We start from the raw sequence: 25,253 nt of genomic DNA, 5'->3' as shown, positions 1-25,253 counted from the left end.
CTTCATAAGTATGACCTGTCTTATTTTTGTTTTTTGTTTCCTCTGGACACATAGTGAAAAAGCATGAGAACTTTTCTTTTTCAGACTCTGAGGTATTTAAGTTGGAATGCTCATTGCAAGGGCCTTTTCCCTTCTTTCTTCCCTTCCCAGCTCAAATCTGCTAAATCACTAGGACCAAGTTCTGGGGTTAGTTTCAGTCCATCCCTTAATGTAGGATTTCAGAAGGGAGCAGGTGGGTATGCTGCTAAATGAACTATATGAGGTGGAAGGTCATTTTCCATCTTACTGTAGTAGGTTTTCAAGAAGGAATAACTCGATTTATCCAGCAGGACAGATGACAAGTCATAAGAATCCTACACTAGTTTAAAAATAAAAAAGTCCTGTGGTTTCAAATTTCAAACACTCATCTCAGCATGGGTCAGTTTAAAATAGTTTTTGGATAACCCTCTGAGGTCAGGCATTGATGATATTCTAAAGGGATATTTTTTGTTGTTGTTGTTGCCAATTGTTTGGAATATTTGTAGTTCTTACAGCATATATGGTTTCATTTAAGGCTGTTACTGGATTTCCATAGTGAGTCAGATTCTTTATGTTGGGTAAGCACATATGCTACTTAAAGGAAATTCTAGAATACCATGCTGAATGTATGTATTTTTAGTTTAAAGTTTGTAGGTTTTCTAACACCAATTCAAGAGAATAATATAGTTCACTAGTCAGGAATATGTGTAACAATGAGGCAACATGAAATAGTGGAAAGGGTCAGGACTTTGAAGTTAGAAGACTTCAGTCCAATTCCTAGTTCTGCTACATATTTTATATAGACTTATCTGTATATATATGATCTTCTCCTATAGAATGTGAACTACTCACTGGCAAGGAGTATTTTATTTATCATTGTTTTCCCAGCACTTAGCACCTGGCTTCCCTAATAGTAAAACATTTCATAAATGTTTGTTGATAGGTTGTGTGATGACAGACAAGTCACAACCTCTTGGTTTTCCTATTGGTTTTAAAGAATAAGTTAAACTAGATTTTCTGTACACTCCCTTATAGTTATGAAACCAAAGCTCCCTGTCATTTAGAAAATAGGTACAATGAGAATGTATTTCAAGCACTGCTCGATTCCCTTAGTTTTACATACTGGGAGTGGGTAGTTCTGAGAAGCTCTTAGCTCAGTGTGACAACTCCATGTGGCCATATGCCCATCACCAAAGGACCTTAAAGTGCCTCACTAAGTACTGCTTTCTCCTCATTGGCATCCTTGGCACTAGTCAGTGAGTCACCAAACATTTATTGGGCCCCCCACTGAGAGATGATAGCAATGGAGGGGAAAGAACAATTTCCATTTTTATCTAAGATCAATCAATAGGAAATGGACTGAAGTTAAAGTAAGAAGAATTTTTTGTTCTGTAATTCCTGGCATGGATTACTGGTAGAAATTAAGAAATCTTGCCTAAGGTCCAATCTCTAAAAATAGGGCAGACAACCATCTGTATGAAATGGTTTAAATGAAAATCTAGAAGGAGACACAGTCTGGAGGAGTGACAGGAAGGTTTTTGTGGAAAGAGAAGGATTCGTCAATTTGGATTAAAAATAACAAAGAAAGAGAATGCTGATCTGGGGTTTGACCAAGGCAGTGCTCTTAACAGGTTCATTTTGATGAGCTTATAAGACTTTTGATTCAATTTTCCAATAAGGTGTGGGCATACCAATAACATCTTGTGGAGAAGACCAAAAATATACAAGTCTCAGTTATTGAGGCTGCGTTCAAGATGAATTGGTTGGCCTGGAGTTGCCTCTTGGTTTCTCCTGGAGTATGGGTTTCATTGATGGAGACTGTACTTTTAGAAGGAAGGACTCTTTGGAAGAGTGAACTTTTCATGAGAACCTACAAAAAAGAGGTAACACATCATTTCTTTGTCATCTTTTCCTTTTCTGCCTTTGTTTTGTAGACATGCTGAAAGGTTGGGGAGCTGGTAGGGAGAGGGTGTTCTCTCCCTTACCCAAAAATGTTAATGGTTCCTTTGTAAATTAGGGCCACTCTCATCAAAGCAACTGGAATGAAGGCTTCCTGCATTCCAGGAATTTTAAAATGAGGAGTTATAGGGTTATCTGCGTCCATGGAGAGTATATTCAGGAGGTTGTTACTGGTAAAATAGGAAGAGGCGTTCTTGGTTAGTTTTAGGGGTGAAGGTACGAAATAGGGGACAGTTTACATAGAATATATAATAATTAGCTAGCAAGTACAAAAAGAATGGCCTCCTTGACTTATTCCCTCTGGTGAGAAATCAAAGGATTTTTTTAGAGATGTTAATTTTTTTCCCACTTTGAGATTCTACACAAAGAATATATAGATTCTATGAGGGAGGGGATAAACTTCTAATACGCAAAGGTCTTAACAAGGGCTTACTTATTAATCTAGCTAAGTATAAAAATGTATATGCAGGAGTGTATTTTTCTTTTTCCTGAACCCTCACAGATGGCAAGTGACTGTACTAGAACTTGAATCCAAATCCTTTGATTCCAAATACACTCTATTCTTGCTGCCAGGAGGCAGCTAGGAGGTACAGAGGATAGGGGAGTCAGGAAGGCTTATCTTCCTGAGCTCAAATCCAGCCTTACTAGCTGTGTGACTCTGGGCAAGGCATTCACCCTGTTTGCCTCAATTTTCTCATCTGTAAAATGAGAAGAAAATGGTAAACCACTCCAGATGCCTAGAAAACCCCAAATGGGATTATAAAGACTGAAAACAACTGAACAATAATTTCTGTTATAGTATAGTGTGTATATATATATACATATATATTAAATATATATATTAAAATAATGTGTTTCAATTAATAAGCTTCAATTTTCTTTCCTCTCTTCTTGCTTCAATTTAAAAATTAGAAAAAAGTGGGGGAAGAAAAAGAAAATTCTTGTAACAAATATGCATAGTGAAGCAAAACAAATTCCTAAATTGGCCAAGTTTAAAAATGTTTTCTTCTGCATCCTTAGTCCATTGTTTCTCTGTATGGAGGTAGATAGTATGGTTCTTCATTGGTTCCCTGCAATTGTGTCTGATTTTTGAATTAAGAAGAGTTCTTAAATCTTTAAAAATTGTTTTTCTGTTCAGTGTTGTTATTATATAATTTTTCTGGTATTTCTCACTTCCTTATGCATCAGTTCATATAAATCTTCCCAGATTTCTCTAACATTATCTCTTTTATCATTTTTATGGCATAATATCCCAATGCATTCATCTATAATGATTTTATTCATATGTTTGTTTTAAAATTACAAATATTTGCAGATTGCCCCCACTCTATGAAAGTTGTCTTGTAACAAAGTAAAGTGAGTAAAAACTAATAACACGGTGGTCTCCTTTGGTAGTGCATGGAGCATTCTGTATTTGAAACATACCCTCACCCCTCTATTAAAATAAATGAACAGAAATTTGTTTCTTTTCTCCATTCTATTCCCACCCCATTGAAAAAGAAGAAAAAAAAAGATTCTTTGTAACAAATATGTATAAAACAAATTTCCTCAATGGCTGTATACAAAATACATGTCTCATTGTGTACCCTAAGTCAATCATCTCTCAGTATTGGGTAACATGTTTCATCATTGGTGGTCCAGAATCATGAATGCTTATTGAATTGATTTTAGCTTTTAAAGCTTTCAAGGTTGTTGCTGTTGTTGTTTAAACAGTGTGGTTATAGTATAAAGTATAATTTGTTATGGTATCAGCATAGCACACTGAGAGGAGCAAGTCTTATGCCTGACCAGCAGGCTGCTCATCCTCCTGTGGAGCTCGCGAGTAAAAGAATGAGGTGGGAGAGCGGGTCATGAAGCAACTCCGATTTATTCGAGCAAGCACTCTGATTATTTAGTCTCTGCTAGCCTGCCCAGTGAACCATGGTAACACACACAAACAAACCTGAAACTATAGTAATGAACACAAGCTGGAACTATAGTAACAAACACAAACCAGGGGTGAGGCCATTCCTTCCAGCGCCATCTTGTTTACCCTTCCCTGCACCGGACTCAGTTTACCTGATGTCCGTCAGTGTGGCGTTCCAGATGGTGTGGTGGTCAGAGCCCCTTACAATAATTTTTTTTTCTTCTGGTCCTATTTTCTTCACTCTGCATCAGTTCATATAAATCTTTCAGCCATTCTCCAATTGATGAAAATCTCCTTAGTTTCTAGTTGCTTATCAATTCAAAAATTTATGCTATAAGCATTTTTTGTATATCTTGTTCCTTTTCTTGTTGTTTGATAATTTTGGTGGTGTAGTACCAGTAGTGGTATCACTGGGTCAAAGGGTTTAGTAACTTTGGAGACAAAGTTCAAATTGATTTCTAGAATGGCTTCACGATTTCACAGCTTCAAAAACAATACATTAATATGCCTGCTTTCCCCTATTTGTCATTTTCCTTTTTGGTCAACTTTGCCAATTTGATTCCTGTAAGACAGAATCACAGAGTTGCTTTAATTTGCATTTCTCCAATTAGTAGTGATTTAGAGCATTTTTCTCCCAGATGGCTATTGATAGCTCACACTTTTTTGAAAACTGCCTGTTTATATTCTTTGATTATCAATTTGGCATCATATAGGTGTGTATGTATGTGTGTGTGTGTGTGTGTGTATATACAATACATACATATATGCATATGTGTGTGCACTATACATATACACATATATTTCTATGCAAGAAGTATTGATTCATTCTCAACATTGAGGAAGGATAGTACTTGCAGTTACGTTATAAGAAGCAATACTATGTCCATTTATACATGTAACTGACAGAGTTTTAAAAGTATGGAGGCCAGATTGTATGGTACACATTATAGCAGTCAAATCTTTTTGCCTTGCCACTCCACGGAAGCTTTGGAGAAGATGTACAGGTACTTTCCCAAACAGCTAAAGAAAAAAATTTCCAGAAAACATCAATTTCCTTGCTCAAGCCTTAGATGAGCTATCACCCAGTATGACCTCTTCAACATATGCCTTAGAAAGGTTACACAACAGAAGTCCTTGAAGGCATGTGGCCAAATGCTGTGTTTCTGAGCGTTGGGCTATCTAGTAACCCCAAATTTGAGAACTTAGAACCCAGCTTTTGAGATTCTAAGGAACAGAAGATTTTTTAGACTGTTCCATCCTAGAGAATTTCCTCATTAGTTGTTATTATTGGTAATAATAATAAATTATTGTTCCTTACGGTAACTTCATGTTTGAGAGATTAAAGATCCTGGGGAGGAATTCCTAGACAATGTGATTCTTGGTTAGGGAAGAGGTTAGTACATATTCTGGTGCTAGGGGAGCAACAGCAAGGGACTAAAGCCACAGTGTGGAAGATGGTGATACCTGGACTTTGTATTTTGCTAGTATAGTGAAATATTTGGACGATGTGGGTCTGATGCGTTGAGGTGTTGACTAGGAAGCAAATATGATTCCCTTCTGGAGAGGGTTCCAAAATGAAAGGTGGTACCATGAATCTTGGAGTGAGGACTATGTAAGATTGGAATTCAGTAGCTATGAGAAAAAGCAGCTCACCAGGATGCTGTGAGATTTCCTCACGGGCAGCCACAAATTCAGTTCTCTCCTATAGAAGAGTCTAAGACGTGGGATAGTACTATAGTAGGGAAACTTAGTGCCCTATGGAAAAGTGGGACACATCTAAAAGAAAAGGGTAGTGAATATTATATTGATAGTTTATGGACTATCGTGAGTTTTTTCTACATTACCTACATTATTTATGGTTTCCTTACATTTTCATGGGGTGTTGCCTTGAGTGTATATACAGGAGTTGAGGACCCTCATTTACCCATATTGAGATATGTCATTTTTTGAAGTGTCACAAAGTGATTAATTAAGGGGAACATCCTTAGCTAAAGTGATACTGATATTCTTGGGTCATTCCTCAAATAGGATGTCAAGGTAAAGCTAGATAGACCTGCACTACAATTCATATTGGATGAAGTTAGATGTATACGCTATATACCTTAGTAAAGTAGTATCTCTTTCTCTATCCATCCATCCATCCATCCATCCATCCATCCATCCATCCATCCATCCATCTATACATACATACTCTCCTGACCAGAGACAATATAATGGAAATAGTTGAGAGAGATAGAAAGATCTCAAGCATGAAATTCTGACAGCATAAATACAAATGATAATAAGAAAGAAAAGAGGAAAAGTAAAGAGATATATGTAGCTACACAGATAACTTTCTGGTAAACTTAGATTTATTAAAAACTTTTTTTTAACAGTATTTCTTTTTTTAACATTACCATAACACCTCAAAGACTCCCCTCCCACCGACCCTTGAATCCACTCATAACAAATTAGTATAGTTAAATAAAACATATGAAGATATTGCCCATGTCTTAGCAGGTATACCTCATTCTACACCTGTATCCCTTCAGTCCTCTCCTGAGAAGTAAGAGCTTTGCATGCTTCACCATCATCCTCTGCAGTCATGGTCTTTCACTTTTCACTTTTTAATATAGTCATTGTATAAGTTGTATAAGTCGCTCTTTTGGTTCTGTCAATACTGATTAACCTATATATAAAAGGACATGAACAAAAACTAGAAACAGGGGTGCATAATTAAGGATACGTAGAAAATAAAGGAAAATATTAAAAATAATATCAAAAAGCTTAAAGGCCAGAATCAGTCAATCCATAAGTCAATAAAGATTTATCAAGCATTGACTATGTGCCAGGCACTGTGCACAAGCACAAAGAGTGAAACAATTTCTATCTGCAAAGAGCTTACATTCTAATGGATGTATTAAAGGTTATGTGGAACACCATCAAGGATGTTATTAAATATTTTCATAGCAGGGAGAAAAAGGGAAAGAAATACGACCATTTACTTTTAGGAAGTGATGTAAAGTTAATAGATGACAGAATGAAAGCATAACTATCTAAGTACTATTTTGCTTCTATATTTCTCACAGAAAGTTATCCTTAAATTGGAGAGAGTAGAGCAAATACCATTAGGAGGAAATTGAAAGTTGATATAGGTGAGATATTGAGAGAGCACTGGGGCATTTTAAATTAATTCATGTCTCCAGAGTTGGCTGAATTATATTCTAGGCGATCAAAAGAACTTGCAGATGTGGTTACACAACTTCTGTTAGTGACCTTTAAGGAACTTTGGAGAATGGGAGAGGTGCCAGAAGGCTGGAGACAAGCAAACGTTGCCTTAATTTGGAAAAGAATAAAAACATAGATCCCAGCAGTTACAGACCAGCAAATCCAATGTAAGTCTTAAGAAACATACTCGATGGTTTGTGACCATTTAGTAAAAAACAAAAACTAAACAAGGAAACAGGGATCACTTAAGTTGGCACAAGTTCATGAAGAAAGAAGTCATTCTAGACTAACCCCATTCTTTAAAAAAGGATAATTTTAATAGCCTAAAAGAACACAACAGCTGTATTAGAGTATTTAAAGGGTTGTCAAGACGAACAATTGCACTTGTTTTCCTTGGTTCTAGAGAGCAGAACTAGATGTGGAAGCCACAGAAAAGCAGATTTCAACTATATAAAAGGAAAACAAAATATTCCTGAAAATTAGAATTCTTCAAAAACAGAATGCACTGTCTTGAAAAGTAAGTGCTCCATCACTCAATATCTTCAAGCAGATTTTAGATACCAGATTATTTGGGGAAATTTAGAGGGTTTTCTTACTTAGATAAGGATAGATATTATGGAAAAAATGGGAGAAAGATCAGGGAAGCCTTCATGAAAGAGGTTTTCATTTGAGCAAGTTTTAAATGATAAGTATGATGTCAGTAAGTAGAAAAGAATGAGAAAGAAGCTCCACCTGGAGGGAACATCATGACAGATGTGGGAAGGTACAGGAACAGAAAACAATTGATAGTTCAGCTTGATGAGAACATTAGGATGTGTGAAGAGAAGGAGGTGGATTTTTTAGTTGTATAGTCGGAGACTCTTAATATGGTTTTGATCATTTTAATGCATAACTCTGGACTTTTTATAAGAAACAATAGTATAGGGAAAAACCAGTATGAGACAAGGTACTCCAAGGAGATGGTGGAGAGGAAGTCAGCTTTGCCTATGCTGCTGGACTTGCTTAAAAATTGTAGGGACTGCTAAAAATGGGTCTCCTCTCATTGAGATTGTTGTCTCGCCTCTGTTTTGGACTGAGTTCTCATCTCTGTTCTGGCTACAGAGATAGAGAGAGAACAAACATCTGTTAAATGTCTACTCTGCATCCAGCACTGTGCTAAGGGGCTTTACATGTATTATAACAACGCTGTGAGGCAGATGCTATTATTATCTCCATTTTGTTGTTATTGGGTTTTCTAGGCAAAGATGCTGGAGTGCTTTGCCATGTGCTTCTCCAGCTCATTTTATAGATGAGGAACTGAAGCAAACAGGGGTAAGTGATTTGCACAGAGTCACACAGCTCCTGAGATAAGATTTGAACTCAGGTCCTCCTGACTGGAGGGCTAGTGCTTTATCTACTGTGCCATCCAGCTGCCCAAAGAACACCTTCACTCTTGTGTATTCTCCAGCATATTCTAATTTGTATAACTTCTCCAATTTCTGTTTTCTACTTTACTTGGGTAAACTAAAAAAACCCAGGGCAAGTCAGCTTGTGCCTCAGTTTCCTCATCTCTAAAGTGGGGATATTGATTCCTATTTTCACAGAGTGGTGAGGACCAAAGGAGAACTATATCGGTACCTTGCAGTTGTCAGTTATTAATTCTAAGTGGCAGATCAGCTGGAGATCAGGTATGAATGGGCAGGAGAAGGTACCAGAAGTTATGATGATAAATTAAAATTCACTGCAATACTATATTTAAAGAAATCATGAAAAAGCTCTGCAAAACAAACAGACCTCAACTTGTGCAGCACTGCTTTGTCTTCAGGATTAAGCAACAGAAGTCAATCAAAAAGTTGTTGCTAAAGGGCTTAAGAAACACCGCATTTCAAATTCCACAAATGGAAATAAACACGTTTCCTTGAGTTTGGGGAAGAAATTGAGAATAGTAAAGATGATAAAGAAGATAATAATGATAGCAAATAGAGTAACAGTGGTAAAAGCCCTGAGTAGGTTGTGAAGTGTGAAAATTAAAAGATAAAAGGATTGACTAGAGCCCATCCTTCCTGTGTAGTAGTTAAACTCAGCTCCTCCTGCATAATGGAACTGCAGATGTGGCAGACACCAGATGCTACCTGGTTATTCTGCTCCCATGGGATGACCACTATCTCTCCCCTCTTCTCTCCTTAGCAGAGTCAGCTAAGCAGAATCTGAGGCAACTACGTGGAAGAGTGGGTAGCACAGTGAATAGAGCACTGGTATTGGAGTCAGGAAGACCTGAGCTGAAATATGACCTCAGACCCTTACAAACTGTATGACCCTGGTCAAATCAAGTCACTTAACTTATCTACCTCAGCTTTCCCCATAATAAAATGGGGATAATAATAACACCTACCTCTCAGGCTTGTTTGTGAGGAGTAAATGAGATAATATTATAGATGCTTAATAAAAGCTCATTTACTGCCTTCCCACCTTCCTTTCTCATTGTCTTTGAGAATTGCACTAATTCCCCAGTTGCTGTGTGTGAAAACCCTTCCTCTGTGTGTCATGTTAGTTTTTTCTCTTGCCATACTGGTAAGATCTACATATCCTAGAATGTTTTGTGGCTAGCCAGCTCTTTACCTGGGATTGTTAATATTCTCATTGGTGGCAGCTGGTCATCTCTTGGTCTTGGTGATCTCAAGGAATGTGGATCCCTTCTTCAGTGAATGCTTTCCTTCCTTCCTTCCTTCCTTCCTTCCTTCCTTCCTTCCTTCCTTCCTTCCCTCCTTCCCTCCTTCCCTCCCTCCTTCCTTCCTTCCTTCCTTCCTTCCTTCCTTCCTTCCTTCCTTCCTTCCTTCCTTCCTTCCTTCCTTCCTTCCTTCCTTCCTTCCTTCTTTCCTTCCTTCTATTTATCTTTTTTAATCTATATCTCAGTCACTCATGTAAATACCTATTTTACTTTTCTCTCTATGTATCTGGCAAGATACATTTCAAGACAAGTGGAAGAAGTGGGTTAATCATAAGTTGAAAGCAAGGAATAACCAATGCCCAGCTTATATACTTCACTGGTATGCATACTATATCAAGAAATCTGGAGGAAAGCCCACATAATATTCCTCTTCCCTTAAAGATTTATAGGAGGATATGGACAAGATTTTGGGTGGGCAGACATGGATGAGTTGCCACTTGTGTTATCGTAGGGAATGCTCCAGATGATGAGGTTATAGATTCAATATTCTAAGTATCCAATCAGACTTCTTTCAGGGGTCATATAACAGTTTCTTCATTACTGTGATTAAAATTGCAACTTTTTGGTATGGTTCCTTTCAATATAATTCCTTCCCTGTGCTCCCCATTATAATTTTTTTTGATTATGATTTAAATAATAGACATTATTTCCCAATAGCATTTTTCAAGGCACTGGTAAAGGGGATTGTGTTTCTTCCACAGTTATAAATGATTCACCCTGACTGCCTAGTATAGGAACGTAGGGTTTCTCTACAAAACACTTAAAATGTGATTTTTTTCAGGTCAATTTTCAGTTATACTCACCCCAAACTCTTCACTTTTAACTCTAGTATGCTCTAATTGACCTCATAATGTCTATTAATCTCTTTTTTGCTCTCTCTGGCCCCCATTTGCCATTTTGTTGGGTTAGCAGGAATTTCATAAATTCAGAGATGGGATCATAAAGATCATCTGTTTCAACACTCCTCATTATATGGAAGGGGGATGAGAATACCAGAGTGGTTAAGTGACTTGTCCTAATGTCACAGTTGGTAAGTAACTGAGCTAGAATTCATGCCTGGGACCTTTAGTGAGCATCCTTTCTGTGCTACTTTGGGTATTGTGGCCAGGTTGCACTGACAAGGAAATTCACTATCTCAGTTCCCATTCCTATTGTCTGGGGATCAATATTTCATATTTTTATATGTGGTTCTGAGGGCATTGTCTGATTAATAAATTCTTACTCTAGAAGAAAAGATTTTTGCTATAAATCATGATTAAATTTTATTTAATGGCCCCAAAGCCACAGCTCAGAGCTAGGGACTAATGATTTGAGTATTGAAGGTTATTTTCCAACATCAGAAATCTTTAGGTGAAACTTTTATATTTGGATGGCTTGCCCTCCAGGAGCAGTATCATTACATCAAGGCTTGGTCAAAAGGCTATAATATGTCCTCAAAATTGTCCACTCAATCTTAGTGAGCTTCCTTTGGCAGATATAATATGTAAATATTATATTATATTATTAATGTATATACACATCTATGCATGTATGCATGAGTTAGGATATGCACATCTATGTATATATGTATGTATATACTCACACATACTTATATTTATGTTATACATATATCTCTATACAGATGTATATATTCACACCTATGTATATGCACATCTGTGTATGCATAAACATATGGAAAGCAAAGTGGTGCCCTAGTGCACAGAGCGACAGGCTTGGAGTCAGGAAGACTCATTGTCCTGATCTAGACTTAGACATGTACTAACTGTGTGACCCTGGGCAAGTCACTTTATTCTGTTTGCCTCAGTTTCCTCATCTGTCAAGTCAGCTGGAGAAGTAAATAGCAAAACATTCCGATCTCTTTGCCAAGAAAAATCCAAATGGGGTCACAAAGACTGAACAGTAACAATACACACTTCTCTTAAAGCCTTGTATGGCATTTAGAAATTTAAATACTTTTCATTAGTTCTCAACATTCCTTGGAACCAATTAGCTCTGAACCAGAGTTTGTTAACTCTTGATCAGAGAAGGAAATGGAAGTACAGTTAAGTCACAATAAATATAGTATACCCATCTGCAATGCTTGCCCCTGGTGATCCTTTCCTGCCTCCCTTTCTTAATCCACTGTACTTTGCTAACAGTTTCCATAACATTGCCTATTTGGTAATGGGAGTACCCTAAGTTAACCTGGTACAATTTCACATAACCTGTCAGTGACAAAGCTACATAGAGAAATTCCTAATTCTCAAAACTTTTTGTACTTTTAATAATGTTGCCTGTCCAATTTTTTTTGAAAGCATGTGCCATCTTGCCAGCTAAGAGTAATGGCAGAGGTCTTTTGGAATCTAGGTGATATACTGAATCTTATGCATGATGAAATCCTACAAATTTTTTTTTTCAAAATTGAGCACTAGATCAATACATAGGAGATCCATGTTTTCGTCCAACTTTCATCATTAACTAGTAATATGATATTGAAAAAGACACTTAGCCTCAGTCTCTGGAAAATGAAAAAATTGATACTGATTTCCTCCAAGGTCCCTTCCAGACTTAACTTTACATTATCTTCTGTTCTGTTCCATAAAGACTAAATTGGAAAGACTTTTAATATTTTGAAAATATTCCACACTTATTACTATTATTGTTATTACTAATGATACCATCTTTCATCTGTATACCTTTAGAAGCAGTAGTGCACCAATCCAGAGTGGGTGATTTCAAGGACAGGAAGGTGTGCCTCTGTTCTTGCCAAATCCTTCTTTTACTCATTTGAATGTCACAAGTCCTCTTGGTCATGGTTGATGACTCAAGTTCCAAAGTTAGAGAATCATTCCTTTAGTTTCTAGACCATGCCTACTGATAACATGTAAATGATCTTGGGAGAAGTAACAAACACATTAAACCTTCTTAGTTACGTATGTCTTCATTTACATGAATTTGTTGAATCCTTTTCAGAGAAAGATTTTACCAAAAAAGAAATGAATGTAGAAATCTGGAAGACAAAGGCTGCTTTCCCTTGAACCTTTCCTTTACTCCCTTCTTCTTCTTCTTCTTCATCATCATCATCATCATCATCATCATCATCATCATCATCATCATCATCATCATTTCTCTCTCTCTGTCTCTTTTTTTCTCTGTTTCTTATGATTTCTATCTCTCCCTTCGCTCTGTGTATGTGTGTGTGTGTGTATGTCTTTCTTTGTCTCTCTCTATCACTTCCTTTCCACGTCCCCCCTCTCATTTTTTACTTTTTAACCAAACTTGTGATTTCATTGATATAACAAACTCTCAGTTAGGAATTTTCTCTTCCAATGTAGATCTGCACTTTCTGTAGATCTTACTGTTGAGGGGGATAGGTTTAGTGAAGACTTCTCAGATTGTAATTCTTCTCCCAGGGGTGAGGTAAGACCTAGGGGATCAAGGTTACAATATTTTTAGAATAGAATAGTTCCATATAAGGATATAAAACTGTGTAGTGTATTAGGGTCTCAATGATTGGATAAAACTTCCATAATTCCTCGATGTCTTCATTTCAAAAGGGATTGGTTAGATTTTGTGTCTAGAATGTAAGATCGTATTCTCAGCCAATGAGGATAATGGTCAGTGGGGGAGGAGGGACTTGCGTTAGAGTCTATATAAATCACTGCCTTTTCTTTGTCTTGGGCTTTCCTACTCCTACAGGTTAGCCCCGCTTCTCGAGAATCGAATAAATAAACTTTCTGTCATCACTTTGAGAGGCCTCTGAGTAATTGATTTAAGCAGGGACCTGAGCCATCCCACACACTGCCTTATAGTAGGAGTTCTTAAACTGGGGTCTAGGAATTATTTTTAAAATTACATTTAGAACAGCATTTCAATATACTTGGCTTTTGTAATCCTATGTATTTTATGTGGCACTTTTAAAACCATTATTCTTAGAAGGGATCCATAGATGTCATCAGACTTGCAAATGTTTCTCTGACACAGGAAAAAAAAAGGTTAAGAACCTTGGTCTTAAAGTGTTTGTGGGGCACTTAGAGCTTATGTGACCCGCCGTCCCAAGGTCACAATGACAGTACATAAAAAAAGGTGGACTTGAAGTGAGGCTTTCTTATCTGCAAGGCTCACCTTCTATGCTCCCTTCCAGTTTGCTTCTGAGGCTTTTAACTTTCAAAGAAGTTATACACATATTTTTTCATTTTATTTTCACAATAATCCTGCGGTTGGCAGTGTAAATACAGAGGGCAAGGATTCAAATCTGCTGACTCCAGATACAGAGATCTTTCCACGTTACTTTATTGCTGCCTTCTCTGATGGAATCTCAAGTCCTCAAAGTAAGGAAATAATTGCATTTTCTTAGAGTATTAAGGAGTTAACACACAACAACAAGAACACCTTTAAAAGATCTACAAAAGATCTACAAAATCTATGTTGCTTGCAGAGGTCATGAGTGAGACTAGGCCCAGAGTGTGACCATTCTGGTGATGCTGGCCCAGAGGAAGCACTAACATATTTCCCTCCATATTTAGCTCCCTTTAATGTGTTGCCTTTTCTCATTAAAATGTAAGCTCCTCAAGGGGAGGAACTTTCTTTTTTGCTTATATATGTATTTCCACACTTAACATAGTACTTGGAACATAGTGAATGTTTAATAACTTGTTGATTGATGCCATGGTATGTGGCCCATCCTTCTTTGTAGGTTATGTGACCCTGAATTGCATAAAGCACCATGTTCTCTTTCCCTGGGTCCTGAAACCTTAAATGACTTCCAGTCTCAATTTCTCCCTCTTGGTTAAGCTTGCTGTATGTTAGAACTTTCTAGAACCTGCCTCAAAGGTTGTCATCTTCTCCCCTTACTCCTTCTCAATTCTCCAATCCAATTATCAGGATTGTGTATCATGATTGTCTTGTGTGTCATATCCTTCTATTAGACGATAAGTAAGGAACACGTTTTGTAAAATTAGCATTTCCTCCTCACTACTTTAGTATAAGGTTCTGGTAGCTGTTTAGTTAATGTTTGTCGAATTGAATTATATAACAGACACAAGGTGGAGGGCAGTGAATATGGCTGTATTTGTCTGACCTAGCTTCTTATCCAATAATCTCCTATGCATGTAGATTAATGATCTCAATTCAATTGCTTTCATCATTCTAGGAAGGTGACTTTCTAAACTCTGAGTTCCACTTACTTAGATATGTTGATGGTTCTATGACCTTGTTAATGGTGTGGAGGTTATAACCTATCCATTTCTTTTTGATTAGGTTTCACAAGGGGAGGAAAAGGTCGAAAACTACACAATAAATAATAGGAAACTTTCTCCTCTCTACCCTCCAAAACAGCAAAAGAAACCAACCAATCAATCAAAAGAAAAAAGGTTACCGAGCACCACAGCAGGTATTGTTATTATCGTTTTAAAAATTAGGGAACTGATGAAAAGGGCAAAAAGAAGCATACATACAATCACATTGACTGTAGGGCAATTAGTTGGATATTTTGACTGTCTTTAATGCTTGACCCTGACAGGGTAATCAATTAGATTAACTGTCTTTTGGACTTGTGATTTCATTAATGTCCGTTGTGGAAACTCCCTTTGCATGAAACCCTGAATCTTGATTTAGGTGTTAATATAGCTCATCAATAATTTATGGTCTTAACGATTTGCTTGGAGCACTAAAAGGTTAAATATTTTTCATGGGGATGAAAAGTTGTGTGATGGCGGCTGGTACATGCACCAAGCCCCTCTGATAGTGTCATAATGATATGTAATAGAAGTGTCTTGGAGAGACAGTGGAACATGCAGAGACAATTTGTAAGTGGTTCCAGTCTGCTAACTGTGATTAAGAGACACTTAGGCAGACCAGTGGATACCTTAGTTAGTTTTACATTATCTTGACTATCCTGGTTTTAGTCTGACTCAGCCCCAGAGATAAATGAGAGGATGACCCATCTAAAAGTCATTCCCCATTTAGTCAGACAAATTTCATTAGCTACTATGATGAAAGTGAGTCCATACTCTCCAGAGAACAAAGTTGGTTAATTGGAGAGTGTACTTCTGAGGTGTTGGGGTACCAGGGAATGTTTGTATTTTTGTTCTTGCTATATCTTTGAAGTAAACATCTCTTTATGAAAGCTAATCAGTATTGAATAGTCAAATTAAATGGGATCCCTAGTCAGTTACTGGCATCTAAAAGTGAGGGAGAACACAAATGGTAGGTAGATAACATTAGAGAAAAAGGCAACCCCAATTCCTTCAGGGTACTACCAGACCCCAAAGAAGTATAGCAGCCTGACTCTAGCAGAGTGGGCAAAGCACATTCACTTTAGCTGGAACATAATAGACAGGACTGTGATCTAAATCTTCCCAGCTCTGAGGCTGGCCATCGGTACTCTATACCTTGCTATTTCTCAGATTAGTGGAGAGGTACAATTTAGCTATTGACTAGATCAATGGTGCCATATTTCACTTTTTGTTTCTTGGCATCTAGGCTGACTTACAGTCTAAATGGTTTTCTATTGCTTACGTAACTCAGTATTCACATACACCCAGGCCCTTACCCTGATTATGGAGTCATATGAAACCTGTTTATACTTATTTTCACTCATATCATATATTTTTCCCCCATTTTTACTTTATCAAACACATACAGAAATGTGCAGGAAAATGCTTAAGTAAGAAATACTACTGTCATGTCTTTCTTTTAATAATTGTGTGCTCTTAGCTGTGTTCCATTATTTATAAGATGATTCTCCTTTTGGTGTTAAAGCAGTGTTTGAGTGTCTTTGAACATCAGTTAATTTATGCTCTCAAGATAGATCTGAAAAAAACATTGATGAGATGCTAACAACATCCCACTGATAGTTTTTTGGTATTAAGTGGAATTTCTTTCTACCTTAGAAGTCCTTGACAATGGACGCTTAACCAGACTAATCAAATGTGATTTTTGTCATCAAAATTAATAAGGCATGAAAAATCCTTAAAGAATAATTCATTACATTGGATATTTGAAAATGGAGTCTCTTGTGCCATTTGAAAAGAAATCTGTTGGAGCTATTACTATGAAGCAAGTTAAGTATTTCTATTTCCAGAGAAATTGGTGAATATAAACACTACAGTATTTACTTTTCAGTCCTCAATTTGATGTTCTTCCATTGTATATATCTTTAAAATAGTCCAAATTATGACTCAAGGCTCTGGTCTCACATAGGACTAGACTCAATCTATAAGGCAACTCCAGAACGATCATTTTCTATTTGTTTTATTCTGCCCCGATCTGGAGTTTAATCTTGGAAGAGTTCTAAGTATATCTTATGTCTAGGTATTTACAGATAAAGGCAAAAAAGTTCCCAACTTAAGATAAGAAATGCACATGGGTATGAGACAATCTTTGTTTAGTCCACTAGAAAGCATATAGAACACTCAGAGGACTCAATGGATTTCTTAAACAGACATAAAAAACCCATAAAACTCAAGCTTGGTTCTACTTGGAAGGAAATGATTTTCAGGTTGCGGCTAGGGTAACATTCCAACATTCTGGTGAATTCCTAACTTTCTCATAGGATTCAATATAATTTATCCTAGATTCATACAGTCTTCTGTGATTTGGACTACTCAGATACCCAGAAGGCAAACACAGCTCAGAGATGCTAGATGTATAGTCCTCTTCCATCAGACCCGCACTGCTTGAATAACAGTATGAGCATGGGGATTGGCAAGGAGTCCCTTGTTCATCATGTTTTGGTTTTGTTACCGCTCTACCAGTCACATAGTCATTCCAGTTGTTTCTCTTCTTTCTCAGAGGTTAATGCTACCCAGGAATTTCCCTTTAATCAAAAACTTGGCTTCTGAATTTTTGAACTTGGGGTTTTTCTTGGGGGTCACCCCTAACCCTGGTGCTGCCCAAGAAATCTTACCAGAAGATTAGATTTTGGGATATCACTAGATTTTGGCATAGATTTTACTCTTCCTCTCACTATAAGGTCAGGTTGGAGGAACACTGTTCATGAACTGCTTTCTCCTTATAACAGCATGGAACAAAGTAGATGTTTTCTATTCTCCCATCTTTTAGATTTGACCCTATTACTCAGGTTGATAGTGATATGGAAAAATATCTCCAAAAGAAACTCTGCTCAGGAATTACTTTTATCTTCAGAAGGCCAGGTTGCCAGATTCTTTTTTCCCCCCAATATATAATTTATTTATTTTTCAGGTTTTTACATTCACTTCCACAAGAAATTGAATTCAAAATTTTCTTCTCATCTCTCCCCACCCTCTACCCCAGGAAATCATGCACCCCCTCCATCCCTTCCTCCAGTCTGTCCTCCCTTCTATTACACACTCTTCCTCCATCCCCCTTACCTTCTATTTTGCTGTACGGCAAAATAGATTTCTATATTCCATTGCCCATATATTGTAATTTCCAGTTGCTTTCTAAAACAATTTTTAACATTCATTCTTAAAGCTTTGAGTTCCATACTCTCTCCCTCCCTCCCCACCAACCCTCATTGAGAAAACAAGCAATTCAGTATAGGTCATACATGTGTAACAATGCAAAGCACTTTATAATAGTTATGTTGAAAAAGACTAACCACATTTCCCTCTGTCCTAGCCCTTCATTTATTCCCTTCTCTCCCTTGACCTATCCTCCCACAATGGTGTTTGCTTCTGATTATCCCTTTCCCCAATTTGCTATCCCTTCTATTATCTTCCCTCTTCTATCCCCTTCCCTCTTGCCTTCCTGCATGGTAAAATAGATTTCCATATCAAAATGAGTGTGCATTATTCCCTCCTTAAGCCAAATCCCATGAGAGTAAGGCTCAATTATTTCCTTTCATCTCCTCCCTCTTCCCCTCCATTGTAAAAGCTCTTCCTTCTCTTTTTTATGTGAGATGATTTGCTACATTCTACCTTTCCCTTTCTCTTACTCCTAGTACATTCCATTCCACTTTTTTTAGGTAATCTCCCTTCATATTCAGCTCACCCTGTGCCCTCTGTCCCTCTCTCTCTATATGTATATTTACATATGTATATATATACATATATACATACACACACACTCATGACACATACATATCTACATATATATATATAATATACACATACGTACATACCCATACACACCTACATATAAATATTCCCTCTAACTACCCTAATACTGAAAAAGGTCTCATGAGTTTCAAATAGCATTTTTCCATGTAGGAATGCAAGCAGTTCAACTTTAATAAGTTCCTTAAGGCTTCTCTTTCCTGTTTACCTTTTCATGTTTCTCTTGATTTTTGTATTTTAAAGTCAAATTTTCTATTCAGCTCTGGTCTTTTCAGCAAAAATGCTTGGAAGTCCTCTATTTCATTGAAATTCAATTTTTTCCCCTGAAGTATCATACTCAGTTTTGCTGAATGGATGATTCTTGATTTTAATCCTATCTCCTTTGAGTTGTGGAACATCATATTCCAAGCTCTTTGATCCCTTAGTGTAGAAGCTGTTATATCCTGTATTACCCTGATTGCATTTCCACAATATTTGAATTGTTTCTTTCTGGCTGCTTGTAATATTTTTCTCTTTGACCTGGGAACTCTGGAATTTGGTTACAATATTCCTAGGAATTTTCCTTTTGGGATCTCTTTCAGGAGGTGATCAGTGAATTCTTTCCATTTCTATTTTGCCCTCTAGTTTAGGGCAGTTTTCCTTGATAATTTCTTGGAAGATGATATCTAGGCTCTTTTTTTGACCATGGTTTTTAGGTAGATCAATAATTTTTAAATAATCTCTCCTGGATCTATTTTCCAGGATGGTTGTTTTTCCAGTGAGGTATTTCACATTGTCTTCTATTTTTATTTTATTCTTTTGGTTTTGTTTTATAATTTATTGGTTTCTCATAAAGCTTCTATCTGCTCCATTCTAATTTTTAAAGAATTATTTTCTTCAGTGAGCTTTTGAACCTCCTTTTCCATTTGATCAATTCTGCTTTTTAAAGCATTCTTCTCCTCATTGACTTTTTGGATCTCTTTTGCCATTTGGGTTAATCTATTTTTAAAGGTATTATTCCCTTCAGCATTCTGGGGTCTCCTTTAGCAAGCTGTTGACTCACTTTTCATGATTTTCTTGTATCACTCTCCATTTCTCTTCCCAATTTTTCCTCCACCTCTTTGATTTGATTTTCAAAATCCTTTTTGAACTCTTCTATGGCTTGAGACCATTGCTAATTTTTTTTGGAGGCTTTGGATGCAGAAGCCTTGACCTTGCTGTTTTCCTCTGATAGCATGCTTTGCTCTTCCTCATCTGAAAGGATGGAAGAAAATACTTTTTCACCAAGAAAGTAACCTTTTATAGTCTTATTTTTCCCCCTTTTTAGGCATTTCCTCAGCTAGCTACTTGACATTTGAGTCCTTTGTCTAGTAGAGGTTATATTACCCTAGGCTCCAGAGATTTTGTGCAGCTGTTCTCTGAGATATCTCTAGGAACCTGTAAGTTCTCAGTTCGTCCAAGGTGGTACAATCAAAGGAAAGGAGTTTACTCCTCTCCTGGCATGTGCTTTGAGTCTGTGAGCAACCAAAAGCATTCTTTTTTTCCCTGGAACTGCAAATCGGATTCCCTGTCCACAGCTGTCACCAGCTCTTCCAAGTCAGCACTCCTACTCACCCTGCAACCCCCTCTCAGGACTGAGACTCAGACTAACTGCTTGATTCCCCCAGGGTCTTTAGGCAGATGGTTCTACAACTGGACACTGCTGCCTCAGTGGCTGCCTCCGTCTTCAGGCCAGGGCCAGGACTGGACTTCCCTCCTCACTCACCCAGGTGAAAGAGCTTTCTTACTGACCTTTGAAACTGTCTTTTGTGTTTCTGTGTTGAGAAATTTGGAAGCTGCAGCAGCTGCCTGTGATTCCATGCTCTGAAGACTGCTCCAATCCTGTCTGTGCAGCTCAGCCTATGCTGAACTGCGCTCTTCTCCAAGCCAGGTCTGATACACATTTCCTTTTGGCCTTCAGGCTGTTTTGGGCTGGAAATTTGTTTCATTCTGTCATTTTGTGGCTTCTGCTCCTCTAGAATTTGTTTAGAGTCATTTTTGACAGGTATTTTATAGGCCATGGGGGGAGAGCTAGAGGAGGTCCATCCTTCTAATCCACCATCTTGATTCCAACCCCCAAACCAATTGAATCTTGAACTAAGTTTAGAAACATGATGGGGAGGTAGCCACCAGGCTGTTTAGAGGAAGGGGATGGTGTGAACCAGCCCAGATCAAAACATAGTGATTACATCTCCCAAGCTGATCAGGTGTTGAATCTGGCTCTTGAGAGCCTTTTGAGCTTTTAGCCTACACAAGATAGAGGAGACCTCATTTAAATCATCATCATCATCATCATCATCATCATCATCATCATCATCATCATCATCAGCAGCAGCAGCAGCAGCAGCAGCAGCAAGGAGAACAAAAAATGGGGATAATAATAATGGTTCCCATTTACATAGCCCTTTAGCAGCCGCAAAACATTTCAGGTGCATCATCTATTTGATCCTCATAATAAGACCATAAGAATGGCTGCTGTTATTTTAGAAATGAACAAACTGAAGACCAAGAGAACTTAAGTCTTTGTCTAGGATTAGACAACCAGTAAATGTCAGGGGGATGCATCTCAAATCCCTATCTTTGGAATCCAAATTCAGAACTTTATCCACTCTACTAATTTCCAGCATAGGCCTTACTGTGTTACTGTGAGGATCTGAAAAGACATGATATGAATAAAGAAGAAAAAGAATAGTATAGGAGAAAGAAGTTTGGAATTATAGGAGACGTGGCTTTGAATTCTGTCTTTGTCACATAACAGGAAGGTGACTGTGAGGAGTCCAATGAGATAGTATTTGTAAAGCACTCTGCATAATGCCTGGCATGAAGTAGATGCTTAATGTTCCCTCTTCTTATTAGCTTCTCTTTCATTAGCCATAAAACGGGGATAGCAATATATCTATTACCTCCTTCATTGGGCTGCTGTGAGAAAAGTGTTTTTCTATTTTTGGAAACCTTAAATCATTATATAATTGCAATCTTCTCCCATTAGTGAATTCCTCTTGGAGTCTCTCTTTTGTGTGTGTGGGAGAAGGGACAAGGTTCCTGCCTTGATTCCTGTCTTGGTCCTATTCCTGACTTTCTTTGCTCTGACACCTGTTACTTTCCTTCCTCCTCTCTCCTGGTTTTCATCTTCCTTTTATGTACTATCTTCCCCTAGTAGAATGTAAGCACTTTGAGGTCAGGGACTATCTTTTGTTTGTATTTGTATCCCCAATACTTAGCCCAGTGCCTGACACATTGTAAGCATTTAATAAGTGCTTGTTTCTTTTTGTTATCATTATAATTGCTAATAATTCTAATGATGATGTTAACAACAAATAATAAATGTTGGTGTGATTCATAGGAAACCAGTGTAGTACAGTGGAAAGTTCATTGAAATTAAAGTTACAAGACCTGGGTTCTAATATAAGCTCTGCTACTTACTATCTGTGTGACCTTGGGTAAGTCATTTAATCTCATTGTAAATGTTTAATAAATTATTTATCTATGTACTAGATGACTTTTGAGAACCTTTCCCATTCTAGTGCTATGATCTCATAATTGTTTTTCCTAAATTGCACATGAGTTTACCAAGACAATCAAAAAAGCAAGGACTCTCAGATTTATTCACAATTACCCTAGCCTAGCCTTTTCTGTTAGAATATGACAAACATATATTCTACATATGCTATGCTACAAATACACAAACTGATATTTTGATCTGGAATCGGTATTTCTTTGCTCCTTTTCTTCAAGTAGTGTTAAGGTTTCAAAGGAGCCCTTCCTTAATTTGGTCACAAAGTCATTCATTTTGCCTTGATAAGTCATTATGCAATGACACATGCCCTGTTTATGCCCTACTTTTTTAATGAGGAATTGTCTCATTAACTAAGTTTCGGTCAGCTTTTTTTTTTTTAAATTTAGAGAAATGCAGATTTCTAATGTGCAAATTGATCTCTGTTTATTAGATAGTTCCATAAAGTAAAGACCTGGGGGAATAGTTCTGGTCTAGAGATTGAGTCCTTAGGGTAGAAAAGGCTCCCTAGTACATTTAGAAATATAGAAACAAGGAGGCATACAAATGGCATTAGATAAATTTGTTATTAAAAGGAAATAGGAAGCTCCTTTAAGGTTGAATCACCAAGCAATTGTCTACATTTCTGGTAGCGTTAGGGAGCACTTTGCAAAGTCTTTAGGGTTCCTGGGATTTGTCCTGATCACTGGATCTGATCATATAGGACTTTGATGGATAAGACAAAAAAAATTATCTACTGATAATATTAAATGGTGCTGTTTCCCTAATGATTTCCAACGCTTTTAGATTTTGTAAATTATATTTCAGTGAAACTGACTGGTCCAAAAATAGAACTGCACTCTTGGAGGTAAATGATTATTGGGAGGAATACTGGGAACCTGGATTCTATGAAGTGGGTGACTTTGAAAAGCATATTTTACCTCTCTTTGCCTTAATTTTCTCATATATAAAGCACCAATCTTTTTTTACGGAGATTCTGTATGGATTGAAATAATTTTGTGATCCAGTCTTCGTTCCTTCGTTCCCTTCACCTTTCTTCCTCTCTCCTCCCCAATTCTTCCCCCTCCCCCCTCCCCCCCCATCTCTCTTCCTTTTCAGGTTGAGGGCTGGAGTATGGTGAAGGGATGCAAGGTTGGGAGACAGAGAAAATTCTTCCTTCACTCTCTACTGGATTGTATTCTTTAGTTCCAGATGAAGAGATAAGTTATTTTCTCTTTCCTCCTACATGATAGAGGATTGGTTTGTAGATAGTTTCATCCTAGAGTAGAAAAGGAGAATAATTGGTGGAGTCAGGAAGACACTTCCCTGGCTTCTACTGGGCATGCCTCTACCAGCCACTGTACTGTTGGGAGAAGGCTACATGGAAACCTTTTCACTGAATGTTCAGTGTCTTGTCAGATACTGCCAAGCATAGCCCAGCTAATTCTTTCTGCCTTCAGTTTCTTGCTTCAGCTAAAATGCTTGCCTATAGCACTATCTCTTCCTCATAAAAGAAGAGGGCCCTGCTGTATTCTTTTGGTTTAAATGTCAGACACTTAAAAAATAATTGGTCTAGCCTCAGTCTTGGAGAGAATAGTAAAATTCCTTTTCATGAAAAAAATGGAGTACCTATCCGTTGCTTCCCAGTGTCATTGCTAAAAAGATATTTCCTCTTCAAAAGAGGTCTTTAAGCTTAACAAGTTAGGCTTGTTAAGACCAAGCTAATGGCTCAGTCTTAAGTTTTTCTTTGCACTGAACTACTTAGTCATCCTTCTTAGGTCTCCAAGATTGCTCTTAATCCAGTTTGTGTTGAACATTACATACACTTATTGATTTTTTTTAATATGTAAAATTAATTTATTTGTTTTCAGTTTTCAACAATCACTTTCATAAGTTTTAAATTTTCTCTCCTTCCCTCCCCAAGATAACATGCAGTCTTATATGAATTCTACACATACATTCTTATTATATGCATTTTCATATTAGTAATGTTGCATAGAAGAGTTAAAATGAATGGGAGAAAGCATGAGAAAAACCAAACCAAACCAAAATATAACAAAAGAGAAGATCATCTGTTTCATTCTACATTCTGACTCTGTAGTTTATTCTCAGGATGTGGATGGCATTTTGCATGAAGAGTCCTTTGGAAATGTTTTAGGTCCTGGCATTGCTGTGAAGGATTAAATCTACCAGAAACAGTCCATGCTCACTGTGATTTTTTCTGTGTTTAATGTTCTCCTGGTTCTGCTCCTTTCGTTCAGCGTCAGTTCATGTAAGTCTTTCCAGGCCTCTCTGAAGTCTTCCTGTTCATCATTTCTTATAGCACAATATAGCACAATTCCATTACATTCATATACCACAATTTATTCGGCCATTCCCCAGTTAATGGGCATCGCTTTGATTTTCGGTTATTGACCACCACAAGGGGTACTGCTATGAATATTTTTATACATGTAGGGCCCTTTCCCATTTTTATGATCTCTTGGGGTTATAGTCCTAGGAGCAGTATTCCTGGATCAGAGGGTATCCACTTTGTTTAGCCCTTTGGGCATAGTTTCAAATTGCTCTCCAGAACGGCTGGATCAGCTCACAGCTCCACCAACAACGAATTAGTGTTCCAACTCTCCCACATCTTCTCCAACATTTATCATCTTCCTGTTCTGTCATGTTAGCCAGTCTGATTTTGATTTGCATCTCTCTAATCAATAGTGATATAGAGCATTTTTTCATATGACTGTAGATACCTTTAATTTCTTCCTCTGAAAACTTCCTGTTCATATCCTTTGACCACGTATCAATTGGGGAATGACTTGTATTCTTGTAAATATGACTCAGTTCTCAATATATTTTAGAAATGAGGCCTTTATCACAGACATTAGTTGGAAAAATTCTTTCCCAGTTTTCTGCCTCCTTCCTAATCTTGAT

At 37.4% G+C, this 25,253-nt stretch overlaps 1 long non-coding RNA gene across 2 annotated transcripts in view; it reads left to right on the top strand.

The window, feature by feature from the left end:
- LOC140509271 (uncharacterized) overlaps positions 1-25,253 on the top strand; it is a 201,583-nt gene that overhangs the window by 41,956 nt on the left and 134,374 nt on the right. For both annotated transcript variants that reach the window (XR_011968621.1, XR_011968620.1), the window contains exon 2: positions 15,036-15,168. This is a non-coding gene — a long non-coding RNA (uncharacterized lncRNA). The remainder of the gene's footprint in view (positions 1-15,035; positions 15,169-25,253) is intronic.

The sequence above is a fragment of the Notamacropus eugenii genome, chromosome 5, assembly GCF_028372415.1.
Source record: "Notamacropus eugenii isolate mMacEug1 chromosome 5, mMacEug1.pri_v2, whole genome shotgun sequence".
In the NCBI taxonomy this organism is placed as follows: Eukaryota; Metazoa; Chordata; class Mammalia; order Diprotodontia; family Macropodidae; genus Notamacropus; species Notamacropus eugenii.
The sequence above is the reverse complement of the archived record's forward strand: the minus strand, read 5'-3'. Positions and strand labels throughout refer to the sequence as shown.